We start from the raw sequence: 14,771 nt of genomic DNA on the forward strand, positions 1-14,771 counted from the left end.
ACGCTCCTCATATGTTAACCCCTTCGTTCCTGGAATCACCTTCATGAACCTCCTCTGGATTTTCTCCAATGGCAGAACATCCTTTCTGAGATATAGAGCCCAAAACTGTTGACAATACTCTAAGTGCAGCCTGACTAGTGTCTTATAAAGGCTCAGCATTATCACCTTGCGTTTATATTCTATTCCCATCATTGCATTTGCCTTCTTTACCCCTGACTCAACCTGTAAATTAACCTTCTGGGAGTCTTATACGAGGACTCCCAAGTCCCTCTGCACCTCTGATGGTTGAATCTTCTGCCCATTTAGATAATTGTCCACATTATTGTTCCTTTCACCAAAATGCATTATCATACATTTCCCAACAGTATATTCCATATTCCATCTGCCACTTTTTTGCCCATTCTACCAATTTGTCTAAGTCCTGCTGCAATCGCATTGCTTCCTCAGCACTACCTACCCCTCCACCTATCTTTGTATCATCCACAAACTTTGCCACAAAGCCAGCAATTCCATTATCTAAATCATTGACAAACAATGTGAAAAGCAATGGTTCCAATACTGACCCCTGAGGAACACCACGATTCACTGACAACCAACCCGATAAGGTCCCTTTTATTCCCACTCACTGCCTCCTGCCTGTCAGCCATTCTGCTATCCATGCCAGTATCTTTCCTGCAATGCTATAGGATTTTATCTTGTTAAGCAAGATGTGTGGCACCTTATCAAACGCCTTCTGGAAATTCAAGTAAATGACATCCACTGTGCTTCTTTTGTCCACCCTGCTTGTTACTTCTTTGAAGAATACCATCAGATTTGTCTGGTAAGATTTCCCTTTGCTGACTTTGACTTATTTTATCATTAGTCTCTAAGTACCCCAAAATCTTGTCCTTAATAGTAGACTCCAACACTTTCCCAACCACTGAGGTTAGGCTAACTGGCCTATAATTTCCTTTATTTTGCCTTCCTCCCTTCTTAAAGACATTATGGAGACATCCTCTCCACATCTACTTTAGGCAGGCCTCTTCGTGTCCATTAAGTTTCTGTGAGATCCCATCTCTTCCTTCTAAACTCCATCAAGTACAGGCTCAGAAACATCAGATGCTCCTTAAGCATTAAGCCTTTCATTTCTGAGATCATTCCTATAAACCTCCCCGGAACCTCTCAGCAGGTCCTTCCTAAGATATGGAGTCCAAAAGTGCTCACAATATTCTAAATGCTGTCAGTCTATAAAGCTGATGGAGCTTTATATTCAAGTCTTCTCAAAATGAATGCTATCATTACATATACCTTTTTTTTTCACTAACTTAACATTAAGGGAATCCCGAACTAGGAATTCCAAGTGCCTTTGCACCTTTGATTTCTGGATTTTCTTGCTGTTTAGAAAGTTGTCTACATTTTATTCTTCCTACTAAAGTGCATAACTCCACACTTCCCTACACTGTATTCCAACCTCCTTTTCTTTGCCTGGAACGATCCAAAACCAGGAGTCAGAGAGATAATGACCTTGGTTAGAGACAAAGCAGTCCATGCACATACATGCCATTTGTGGTTGCAGAACTTTGTCAATTTTAGTAACAACAAAGAATTTAGCTTGATTGCTGATGGAGCTGAAAGAGAATGATTTTGGGTGAAATGTTAGTGAAAGTTAGGCTATCTTTGAGTAAATAAGAACTGTTGTTTTTAGACTAGGAAAGTTGAAAGCCATACTAGGATGAATTTTGGTGTTAAACTATTGTTGATCCTTTTGGAGGTATATTCCAGTGCAAACAAAAATTCCACTGGAAAGTCAGGTGTCAATACAATACTGGGGTTAAACCTGTTTTCAAATACACCGAACTGTGTTTATTCGTAAATCATCTAAAATATTTTTAAAATGCAGATGCAGGAAGTCTGAAACAGAACTGAACAATGTTGGAAACGCTTAGATTAGGAACATCTGGGGAACAAGAAAAGTTAAAGATTTCAGGTACAAAACTTGGTGAAAGAATTTCCAAGCACCTGCTTCTCTTTACACAGCTTACAGCTACATCAGCTCTCCCCCTGCTTTTAATGTTTGAATTCAGAAAGAAGAACTTACTGGGAACCCATCAGAGTCATCATGCTGTTAAACACACATTCAACCCAGCTGGGACACAGCAGTGCTTACGCTAGGACATTGTATTTGAACATAATAAAGCCGACTCAAAATTAGCTTTGCATGCTAACTGGGGTCATAATCCGCCCAGTCTATGTGCTGCCAGAAACAGTTTGACGCAGGCACTGAAATCACTATATCCCCTTACTTCAGAAGTGTGCTCCTCTATCTCAGACCCCTTATTCAAAATATTAAAAGGCAGGTAGCATCTCAAAAAATGAGCAGTACAAAGTCCAATTTTCTGCATCAAAGTTTGTTGAATAAAAGAAAACAATATGTTGTAATTATTAATGTGTGTGCGGCAAGTGGTACGTGGAAATTCAAGAGTTGCTTTTGAGTGGAGCTGGTCTTCAAATGGCTGAATCCAGATTACTTGAACTCCTCCTGAATTTGTATCGGTAATTGTGTTATATTAATGAAATAGGCAGTAAAACAGAACAAGAGATTCTACAGATGCTAGAAAGCCAGAGTAACACACACTAAACTGCTGGAGGAACTCAGCCGGTCAGGCAGCATCAATGATGAAAACACACCACAATCAACAGCACATTGACAATGTCTCCCCGCACGGTGACAAGACACTTACAAGTAAATTGCCAAGCTCAACCCAACCATCAACCATCCGAGGTATACATCTTCTGAATTGTTTCCGGGAACAAAGAGTCTGTTTTTCTCCCCCCGAGATCCTTCACCAGGACAGGAAAGGGAGAAGAAAACACCAGCTCAGTGATATTCTACAGCACTCCTCCTCAATGGCTTGAGCAACAGAAGTGTTATCATTAGATGCTGATTTTTCACTCAGTCATTATCATTTATGAGATCACTAGTTGCAGAAACAGAGCCACAAGTCACACCAGAAGGGGCAACTAGTCCAACGGCCGAATTTTCATGAACGTTTGCTTGCAATAAAACCAGCACAAAATGATTTAATCCAGAACGACATTGCCAGCATAACATGCACATAACTATACAACTGCTGCAATTGTCACAAACCAAAGGCCTGTTAAGGGGAAGGAATTAATTTTGTTTGCTGAACATTGTCTGCTTCTGTTGAGGTCGAATCCACAAAAGGCATCTTGTCCAGACGGCGTACCTGACTGACTCCTAAAGATCCGTGTGGACCAAATGGCTGAATTATTTCAGGACCTATTCAACCTCTCGTTTCTGTGGTCTGAGGCTCCTATCTGCTTGAAAAATGTGGCTGTTGCACCATCACCTAAGAGGTGTGTGGTTATGTGCCTCAATAACTACTGCCCAGTCGCACTTACTTCAAATGAAGTTAGTTATGGCATGAATCAACCTCTGCCCCAGTGATGATCTGGATCCACTTCAATTAGCCTACAGCAGATGAAATTCCTCTGGCTCTTCACTCTACCCTGGACCACCTGGACAACAGGAACTTGCAAGTCAGGCTGTTGTTCATCATCTTGGCACTCAGCACCATCATCCCAGTTCCTCGGTTTACACATCACCGATGATCTCACCCGGCCATGTGGTAAAAAAAACACAACAGTGTCTCTTCCACCTCAGGTGACTGAAGAAATTCGACACCCAAAACCTCAGGACCTTCTACAGTGGCACCATTGAGAGTGTCCTGACTGGCTGTATCATTGCCTGGTATGGGAACTACACCAACCTTCATCACTAGGCACTGCGGAGAGTGGTACGGACAGCCCAGCGCATCTGTGGATGTGAACTTCCCTCCACTGAGGACATTTACAGCAGCAGGTGCAGAAAGAAGACCTGGAAGATCATCGGGGACACCAGGCACCCCAACCATAAACTGTTTCAGCTACTTCCGTCTGGTAAACGCCACCGCAGCATTAAAGTTAGGACCAATAGGCTACGGGACAGCTTCTTACTACAAGCCATTGAACTTTTAAATTCACAAGTCTGTACAATGCAACAGAGTCATAACGCTAACATTTTTACTCATTCATGTTGTGGGATGGATGTAAGATTTAAATAAATTCTAACTTCTAAATTTAAATCACAGGTGGCCTTCAGTCAGTTTACCAGACCAAGATAGTGGTTGAGTGTGCCGCAGCCTCTCTGTCAACGTCACCAAAACTAAAAAGCTGATTGTTGAGTCTGGAAGGGGACGGCGGGTGAGCATGCACCAGTCTACAGTGGCAGGTCAGCGGTGGAGAGAATCAACAGCTTTAAATTCCTGGCCGCTAACCTGTCCAGAGATGCATAGATGCAACCACAAGGCAGCATCTTTACATAGGAGATTAACGAGGTTCAGCTCGTTACTTAACACTCCAACAAACTTCTATAGACGCATTATTGAAAGTGTCCTGACTGGTTGCATCATGGTCTAGTACGGCAATTCAAATTGACAGAATGGACGAAGCTGCAAGGGGTCACAGATTCTGCCCAGTTCATCATGGGCACAGCCCTCCCACCATCGGCAGTATCTACAGGAAGTGATGACTCAAAAAGGCAACATCCATCATCAAAGATCCTCACCATCTGGACCATGCCATTTGCTTGCAGATACACATTGTGTTAGTTGCAAGTGCGGAGAAAGAACTACAAAACTTAATTGATAAAGTTGTTGAAGAAAGTGCAAAAATGGGTCTATCTATCAATTGCAGAAAGACAGAATGTATGGTGATTTCCAAAAAGAAGGAGAGTCCTATCTGCAGGCTGAGAATAAACGGGGAAGACATAAAACAAGTACAGAACTTTTGCTACTTAGGAAGCTGGGTGACATCAGATGGCAGGTGTGACATGGACATCAAAAGAAGAATAGGGATGGCAAAAGACACCTTTACGAGAATGAAGAGTATACTGACCAACACTAAACTAGACATGACAACCTGCCTCAGAATACTGAAATGTTACATTTATCTAGTTATATTATATAGATCAGAATGTTGTTCAATATCTAGTAACATGAGGGAACAAATTGAAGCAGCAAAGATGTGGTTTTTGAGGAGGATGCAAAGAATATCATGGATGAAATAAATATCTAATGAGGATGTCATGAACAGAGCAAGCACACAAAGAGAAATAATGTATGAGATCATGAAAAGGCAACGTAACTTCATTGCACATGTGATTAGGAAAGAGGAGTTAGAATGCATGGTAATTATGGGAAAGATTGAAGGGAAGAAGGCAAGAGGAAGGCAAAGACAAATGATGATGGAGACAGCAGCCAGAGAACTGGAAATGAATACCAATGAATTGATGCACTTGACCCAAAACAGGAGTGTGTGGGCCATGGCAGTCAAAGCTCAAACTGGGCACGGCACCTGATGATGACGATGATGACAAGATGCACAGAAGCCTGATTAAGGTCGTGCCCATTGGTTCAATAACACCAAGTTCAAAAGCAGCTATATCCACCTCAACTATTCAGTTCTTGAACCAACGGGCACGACCTTAATCACTAGATTTTAACAACCCTTTAACCACTTTGATCACTGAGCAGTACAATGGACTTTGTCTATTTTCGTTCTAATTGTAAACGAGAATCCGCAGATGCTGGAAATCCAAACAACACACACACAAATTGCCCGAGGAACTCAGCAGGTCAGGAAGGTCAGGACTGGAGAAAAAAGATGAGAAGTCAGAGTAAGGAGCTGGAGGGAAGAGGAGGAAGAAATACAATGTACTAGATGATAGGTGAAAATGCAAGAGAGGGAGGGGTGAAGTAGAGAGCTGGGAAGTCAATTGGTGGAAGAGATAAAGCACTGGAGAAGGGGGAATCTGAAGGAGAGGACAGAAGGCCACGGAAGAAAGGGAAAGGCGGGAGCAGCACCAGAGGGAAGTGATAAGCAGGTAAGGAGATAAGGTGAGAGAGGAAAATGGGAATGGGGAATGGTGAAAGAGAGTTGGGGGGGGGGGGAATTACTGGAAGTTCAAGAAATTGATGTTCTTGCCATCAGGTTGGTAGCTACACAGATGGAATATAATATGTTCTTCCAACCTGAGCATGGACTCATCGCAGCAGTAGAGGAGGCCATAGACTGACATGTTGGAATGGGAATGGAAAGTAGAATTAAAGTTAAAATTGCAGGCCACTGGGAGATCATGCTTTTCTGGCAGATGGAGTATAGGTGCTCGGCGAAGCAGTCTCCCAATATACGTCAGATCTCACTGATAAACAGGATGCCACACCGGGAGCACAGGATACAATAGAAGATCCCAGGTGACCTTGTGCATTTAACAATAAACCTGGCTTCATCTCCAAGGATTACACAAGGCAAAATCCTCACTTTACACTACAGAAAAAAAAACTTGTGTTGCTGCCTGCTTCTCTCTGCCAACAGAGGTCACATCTTCATTCTTCAAGTTAAGTAGAAATGTGGTGATCCCACTGACTTATTAGCATTATACAAGCAGCAAAATATTGCTTCCATCAAAGTCGTTTATTGTCATATAGAGGCAGAAGAAAGGATATTATAGGCCAGTTAACCTGACCTCAGTGGTCAGGAAGATGTTGGAGTCGATTGTTGAGGATAAGGTTTTGGGGTACTTGGAGGCACATGATAAAATAGGCCATAATCAGCATGGTTTCCTCAAGGAAATATCTTTTCTGACAAATCTGCTGAAATAACAAGCAGGATAGACAAAGGAGAATCAGTTGATGGTGTGTATTTGGATTTTCAGAGGCCTTTGACAAGGTGCCATACATGAGACTGCTTAACAAGGTACGAGCCCAGAGGACACAGCAAATGACAGAGGGTGTCATTTTAGAATGGAGATGAGGAGGAATTTCTTTAGCCAGAGAGTGGTGAATCCGTGGAATCCATTGCCACGGGCGGCTGTGGAGGCCAAGTCACTGGGTATATTTAAAGGCAGCTGTTAATAGATTGTTGATTAGTCAGGGCATGAAGGGATACGGGGAGAAGGCAGGGGATTGGGGTTGAGAGGAAAATTGGATCAGCCATAATGAAGTGGCAAAGCAGACTCGATGGGCCAAATGGCCTAATTCTGCTCCTTTGTCTTATAGTGTTATGGTCATATCTTCAGATGCAAAATTTACTTGCAGCAGCATGACAGACACAGATTATAAAAGCAGCATTTATAAAAAAGAACATAAATTGCTGCTGGAAGTTGTTTGGCATGTAGCAATACTGTGTAACTGTACATAAGACAATGGTGGGTACTGACTAATTGATTACACTTCACCATGTTCAGAGCAGGGCAATTCTTTTCACTTTCTACTAGTGAATGGAAAGCTGCATCTCCATGTGTTATTCAACCCCACTTAAGCAAAACCTGTAGGCTTCTGCAGGAATGAAAGTTTTCTCTGAGTCCTCAGTAAAGTACTACACAAAATAAAACATCTTTTAATTTCAACAAGAATGAATCCTCTGAGTCCTCGATAAAGCCAAGCACAAAATAAAAACTGCAGGAAAATACAGTAAAGGCTAAAGTACAAGGGAGACAAACAGCTTCTGTTGTGTGAATTAAATCACCAAAGAAAATTCCGGGCAGATACAAAGCAGCTTCTTTACTCAACAGAACAGGGTACAGCGGGCATCATATGGAGATGCTTTCAGTGGAATGGTCTGCTGGCCCAATGTGGGGCTCGATATTTATTTGCTAAACACAAAGGACAATACCATATTTACAAAGTATAAACAATGCTTTCTTTTGAAACTACATACAAACTTCACACCTCCTGATTCGCATCCATGCCACAGACGCCAGCATCATCTGGACTGGGATTCACAGATTTAAGGAACCCATTGTTCAAACCTGCACTTCAAATAAAATCCACAAGGCATATTTACAGATAGAAGACTGGTAGCCAAAGCCATTTGCTAAATGTAAATGACCAAAATCCAAAAATCACTGCCAACTTCGTTAAGAGCTAGTGCCTTGGAACAATTCCCTTTCATTAACTTTTTTCACTTAAGACCCTCACCAGCAGCCTGCTGGATCCCCTGCAGTTTGCCTACCGGGCAAATAGGTCAGTAGATGATGCAGTCAACCTGGGACTGCACTATATCCTGCAACATCTGGATCGTCCTGGGACCTATGCTCGGATGCTGTTTGTGGATTTCAATTCGGCGTTTAACACCATCGTCCCTCATACCCTCCGCTCCAAATTGTCTCACCTTACTGTGCCACCTGACCTCTGCGATTGGATTTACAGCTTCCTGACCAACAGAAGTCAGCAGATAAGGATGGGACAGGTCACCTCGGATATTCGAATCACCAACACCGGCACCCCCCAGGGGTGTGTCCTCTCTCCACTGCTGTTCTCCCTCTACACCAATGACTGCACCTCCTCCAACCCCTATGTGAAGCTTTTGAAGTTTGCAGACGACACTACCGTCATCGGACTCATCCAGAACAGTGATGAGTCTGCATATCGACAGCAGGTGGACCAACTGGCGCTCTGGTGCAGTCGGAACAATCTGGAGCTGAACACGCTCAAGACAAAGGAGATGATAGTGGATTTCAGGAGACATCCCCCCGCTATGTCTCCCCTCACAGTCCTCAGCAGCTCTGTGTCTACCGTGGAGAACTTCAGGTTCCTGGGAACCACCATCTCTCAGGATCTGAAATGGGAGCAGAACATCAGCTCCATCCTGAAGAAGGCCCAGCAGCGGATGTATTTCCTGCGGCTCGAGGAAATACGGTCTGCCTCAGGAATTGCTGCTGCAATTCTACACTGCAGTCATTGAGTCTGTCCTGTGCACCTCCATCGTTGTGTGGTTTGGAGCCGCCACCAAGCAGGATAGAACCAGACGGCAGCGCACAGTGAGGACTGCCAAGCGCATTATTGGAGCCTCCCTGCCCTCTATTGTGGACCTGTACTCTTCCAGGTTGAAGAAGAGGGCGGGGAACATCATAAAGGACTCCTCCCATCCTGCGCACGGACTGTTTGATCTGCTTCCGTCTGGTAGGCGCTTCAGATCCCTCCAGACTAAGACTAATAGGCACTGGAGAAGTTTTTTCCCTACTGCGGTCACTTTGCTGAACAGTTAACTGCCGGTTAACTGTCAGCTAACTATTACTTGGATTGCACTACCTGTATGTACAATTTATATTTTCATTTATATTTATCATTATTATTGTCATGAGCAGAGAGACAACATCTGCCGGAAGTAAGTTCCTTGTATGTGCATAGGTACTTGGCGATTAAAGTCTGATTCTGATTCTGATTACGTTTCTACAATTTTATAATGTATTTCATAAATCCAATCTAAAGAAAAATTTCTGGTTCTGTAAAAGACACTTCTATCTCATTGTACAGATGCTTCTAACCTGTTTAATTTCAATAACCATGTGTCTTCAATTAAGAACTAAGTGTAAATACAAGAAAGTCTGCAAATACAGAAAAGTCCAAAGCAACAGACACAAAATGCTGGAGATCTCAGCAGGTCAGGCAGCATCTATGGGGAAAAAAAATAACCAGTCGACGTTTCGGGCCTAGACCTTTCTTCTTCAGGACTGAGAAGGATGGGGGAAGATGCAAGAATAAAGAAAATAGGGAGATGGGTGAAGCCAGGTGGGTGGGAAAGGTCAAGGGCTGGAGAAGAGGGAATTTAATAGGAGAAAGAGAAGGAGGAGGGGACCCAGGGGGAAGTAAGTGGCAGGTGAGAAGAAGTAAATGGTCAGGGGAGTGGAGAGTTAAGTGATTGTCTTGGATGTCATAGGCACCCAACGTATCGCAATACTTAAAACGGAACTCCTTTTGGGCTAATCATCGAGTAAAGTCAAGTCGCTTTTTATTCTCATTTCGACTATAACTGCTGCTACAGTACACAGTAAAAACAAGACAATGTTTTTCAGGACCATGGTGCTATATGAAACAATACAAAAACCACACTGAACTATGTAAAACAACACAAAAAAAAACTACACTAGACTACAGACCTACCCAGGACTGCATAAAGTGCACAAAACAGTGCAGACATTACAACAAATAATAAACAAGACAATAGGCACAGTAGAGGGCAGTAAGTTGGTGTCAGTCCAGGCTCTGGGTATTGAGGAGTCTGATGGCTTGGGGGAAGAAACTGTTACATAGTCTGGTCATGAGAGCCTGAATGCTTTGGTGCCTCTTCCCAGATGGCAGGAGGGAGAAGAGTTTGTATGAGGGGTGCGTGGGGTCCTTCATAATGCTGTTTGCTTTACAGATGCAGCGTGTAGTGTAAATGTCCGTAATGGTGGGAAGAGAGACCCCAGTGATCTTCTCAGCTGACCTCACTATCAGCTGCAGAGTCTTGCAATCGGAGATGGTGCACTTTCCGAACCAGGCAGTAATGTAGCTGCTCAGGATGCTCTCAATACAACCCCTGTAGAATGCAATGAGAATTGGGGGTGGGAGATGGACTTTCCTTTGCCTTCACAGAAAGTAGAGATACTGCTGGGCTTTCTTTGCTGTGGAGCTGGTGTTGAGGGACCAGGTGAGATTCTCCACCAGGTGAATACCAAGAGATTTGGTGCTCTTAACAATTTCTACCGAGGAGCCGTTGATGTTCAGCGGGGAGTGGATGCTCCGTGCCCTCCTGAAGTCAACAACCATCTCTTTTGTTTTGTTCACATTCAGAGACAAGTTGTTGGCTCTGCACCAGTTAGATTCTGGATTAGTTCCTGAGGATTGAAGGGTGGCTAATGTAACCCCACTTTTTAAGAAAGGAGGGAGAGAAAAACCGGGGAATTATAGACCGGTTAGCCTGACATCAGTAGTGGGGAAAATGCTAGAGGCAGTTATCAAAGATGTGATAACAGCACATTTGGAAAGTGGTGAAATCATCGGACAAAGTCAGCATGGATTTGTGAAAGGAAAATCATGTCTGACGAATCTTATAGAATTTTTTGAAGATGTAACTAGTAGAGTATCTGGGAGTACAGTTAGACGAGAAGCTAGACTGGACTGCCAACACAGATGCCTTGTGCAGGAAGGCACAGAGTCGACTGTACTTCCTAGGAAAGGTTGGCGTCATTCAATGTCTGTAGTGAGATGCTGAAGATGTTCTATAGGTCAGTTGTGGAGAGCGCCCTCTTCTTTGTGGTGGCGTGTTGGGGAGGAAGCATTAAGAAGAGGGACGCCTCACATCTTAATAAGCTGGTAAGGAAGGCGGGCTCTGTCGTGGGCAAAGTACTGGAGAGTTTAGCATCGGTAGCTGAGCGAAGGGCGCTGAGTAGGATACGGTCAATTATGGATAACTCTGAACATCCTCTACATAGCACCATCCAGAGACAGAGAAGCAGTTTCAGCGACAGGTTACTATCGATGCAATGCTCCTCAGACAGGATGAAGAGGTCAATACTCCCCAATGCCATTAGGCTTTACAATTCTACCGCCAGGACTTAAGAACTTTTTAAAAGCTATTATTAATGCTTTTTGAGATAGTGATTTAGATGCATATCATATTTTTACTGAGTTAAGTATTGTATGTAATTAGTTTTGCTACAACAAGTGTATGGGACATTGGAAAAAAGTTGAATTTCCCCATGGGGATGAATAAAGTATCTATCTATCTATCTATCTAGAGTGGATAGGGGAGAGCCAGTGGATGTGGTATATTTGGATTTTCAAAAGGCTTGTGACAAGGTTCCACACAGGAGATTAGTGTGCAAACTTAAAGCACATGGTATTGGGGGTATGGTATTGATGTGGATAGAGAATTGGTTGGCAGACAGGAAGCAAAGAGTGGGAGTAAACGGGACCTCTTCAGAATGACAGGCAGTGACAAGTGGGGTACCACAAGGCTCAGTGCTGCACCCCAGTTGTTTACAATATATATTAATGATTTAGACGAGGGAATTAAATGCAGCATCTCCAAGTTTGCGGATGACACGAAGCTGGGCAGCGGTGTTAGCTGTGAGGAGTATGCTAAGAGGATGCAGGGTGACTTGGATAGGTTAGGTGAGTGGGCAAATTCATGGCAGAATCAATTTAATGTGGATAAATGTGAGGTTATCCACTTTGGTTGCAAGAATAGGAAAACAGATTATTATCTGAATGGTGGCTGATTAGGAAAAGGGGAGGTGCAACGAGACCTGGGTGTCATTGTACACCAGTCATTGAAAGTGGGCATGCAGGTACAGCAGGCGGTGAAAAAGGCAAATGGTATGCTGGCATTCATAGTAACAGGATTCGAGTACAGGAGCAGGGAGTACTGCAGTTGTACAAGGCCTTGGTGAGACCGCACCTTGAGTATTGTGTGCAGTTTTGGTCCCCTAATCTGAGGAAAGACATTCTTGCCATAGAGGGAGTACAGAGAAGGTTCACCAGATTGATTCCTGGGATGGCAGGACTTTCATATGAAGAAAGACTGGATCGACTAGGCTTATACTCACTGGAATTTAGAAGATTGAGGGGGGATCTTATTGAAACGTATAAAATTTTAAAGGGATTGGGCAGGCTAGATGCAGGAAGATTGTTTCCGATGTTGGGAAAGTCCAGAATGAGGGGTCACAGTTTAAGGATAAAGGGGAAGCCTTTTAGGACCGAGATTAGGAAAAACTTCTTCATACAGAGAGTGGTGAATCTGTGGAATTCTCTGCCACAGGAAACAGTTGAGGCTGGTTCATTGGCTATATTTAAGAGGAAGTTAGATATGGTCCTTGTGGCTAAAGGGATCAGGGGGTATGGAGAGAAAGCAGGTACAGGGTTCTGAGTTGGATGATCAGCCATGATCATACTGAATGGCGGTGCAGGCTCGAAGGGCCGAAGGGCCTACTCTTGCACCTATTTTCTATGTTTCTATGTTAGCCGCTGCACCTCCTCTCTGTATGCTGACTCGTCGTTCTTGCTGATGAGACCCACCACGGTCGTGTCATTGGCGAACTTGATGATATGGTTCGAGCTGTGTGTTGCAGCACAGTCATGGGCCAACAGAGTGAACAGCAGTGCTCACTCAGCCCCGTGCTCAGTGTGATGGTGTTGGAGATGCTGCTTCCAGTCTGGACTGACTGAGGCCTCCCAGTCAGGAAGTTTAGGATGCAGTTGCAGAGGGAGGTGTTCAGGCCCAGTAGGCTCAGCTTTCCAATCAGTTTCTGAGGGATGATTGTGTTGAATGCTGAACTGAAGTGTATGAACATAAGCACCTCATAAACTGATTTTCAGTAAAGCTGTAAGAGAAATGTAATTTGAACCTTTCTGGTTCCATCATTTGTGCTTTCCTCCACCTCTTTCACTTGGAAGTAATTTTTCTATCTGTGTCTTCTTCATCTTTTTCAAATTTGCTCTATCCTCAGATGAAGTTGCATTGGGATTCCTATTTCTGGGTCCAGGTAATCTCAACAAGAATCCAACACCAGTCAGTCTTCTCTCTTAAATTAAAATCTGCACTAAAACTCTGTAAAATTAAAACCACACAACCATTGTTCCATTGAGTCATAAAGCACAGAAGTAGGGTCTTAAGGCCCATCTCATCAACACCAATCTACACACACTAATTCTATTTGCCTATATCTCCCTATGCCTTTCCTATTCAAGTACCTGTCCACATGCCTTTTAAACATTGTATCTGCTTCTACCATCCTTGGCCACTTGTTCTAGATAACCACCGCGCTCTGAAAAGGGTGCCTCGTAATCCCCTTTAGATGCCCCCCCTTCTTAAACCTATGCCCTCTGGATCTATACTTTGCTGCCCTGGGTAAAAGATTCTGACACTCTATCTCATCTCTTCCCCTTATGTAAACCTCTATAATGTCATCCCACATCCCTCTATATTCAAGTGAGAATAAATCAACCATTTAAATCTCTCCTTATAACTATAGCCTCTATTGAAGGCAGCACTGTGGAAATTTCTTCTGCTTTTTTCTCTATTGCTACCATATCCTCACTGCAGTTGTGAAACCAGACTTGCATACAATTTTGCTTTGAAGTTGAGTAGTAACACGAGGGACCTCAATCCTTTACTTAGTATTACTGGCAAAGTCTTTATCAAAGGTTCAAAGGTCCATTTATTATCAAAGTATGTATGCAGTGTACAACTCTGAGATTCGTCTTGTCCAGATAGCCACAAAACAAAGAAAACAATGGAGGTCGTTCAAAGAAACTGAGATCTTACTTCAGAGGTGGGCAAGTTGTTGGAGAAGATCCTGAGAGACAGGAGGCAGTGAGCATTTGGAGAGATATAATCTGATTAGGTATAGTCAGTATGGCTTTGCCAAGGGCAGATCATGCCTTACGAACCTGATTGAGTTCTTTAAGGATGTAACATAACACATTGATGAAGGCAGAGCAGCGGATGTAGTGTATATGGATTTTAGTAGGGCATTTGATAAGATTCCCCTATGAGGCTCATTCAGAAAGTAATGAAGCATGGGATCCAAGGGGACCTTGCTTTGTTGACCCAGAATTGGCTTGCTCACAGAAGGCAAAGGATGGTTGTGGATGGTTCATATTCTGCATGGAGGAGAGTGACTAGTGGCATTCTGCAGGAATCTGTTCTGGGAACCCCTCCTCTTTGTGATTTTTTTTTATAAATGACCTGGATGAGGAAGTAGAAGGGTGTATTTGTAAGTTTCTTGATGATACAAAAGTTGGGAGTGCTGTGGATAGTCTGGAGGTTACAGTGGGACATCGATAGAATGCAGAACTAGGCTGAGAAGTGGCAGATGGAAATCAACCCAGGTAAGTGTGACGTGGTTCATTTTGGTAGGTCAAATTTGAAGACAGAATATAATATTAATGGTAAGACACCTGGCA

The 14,771-nt window shown here is 43.3% G+C and overlaps 1 protein-coding gene across 1 annotated transcript in view; it reads right to left on the reverse strand.

Annotated features, from left to right (window-relative positions):
• The window catches only part of LOC140716264 (cation channel sperm-associated auxiliary subunit gamma-like), a 164,544-nt gene that overhangs the window by 66,411 nt on the left and 83,362 nt on the right, over window positions 1-14,771 (reverse strand). The window lies entirely within an intron of this gene.

Source organism: Hemitrygon akajei, chromosome 25 (assembly GCF_048418815.1).
Source record: "Hemitrygon akajei chromosome 25, sHemAka1.3, whole genome shotgun sequence".
Lineage (NCBI taxonomy): Eukaryota > Metazoa > Chordata > Chondrichthyes > Myliobatiformes > Dasyatidae > Hemitrygon > Hemitrygon akajei.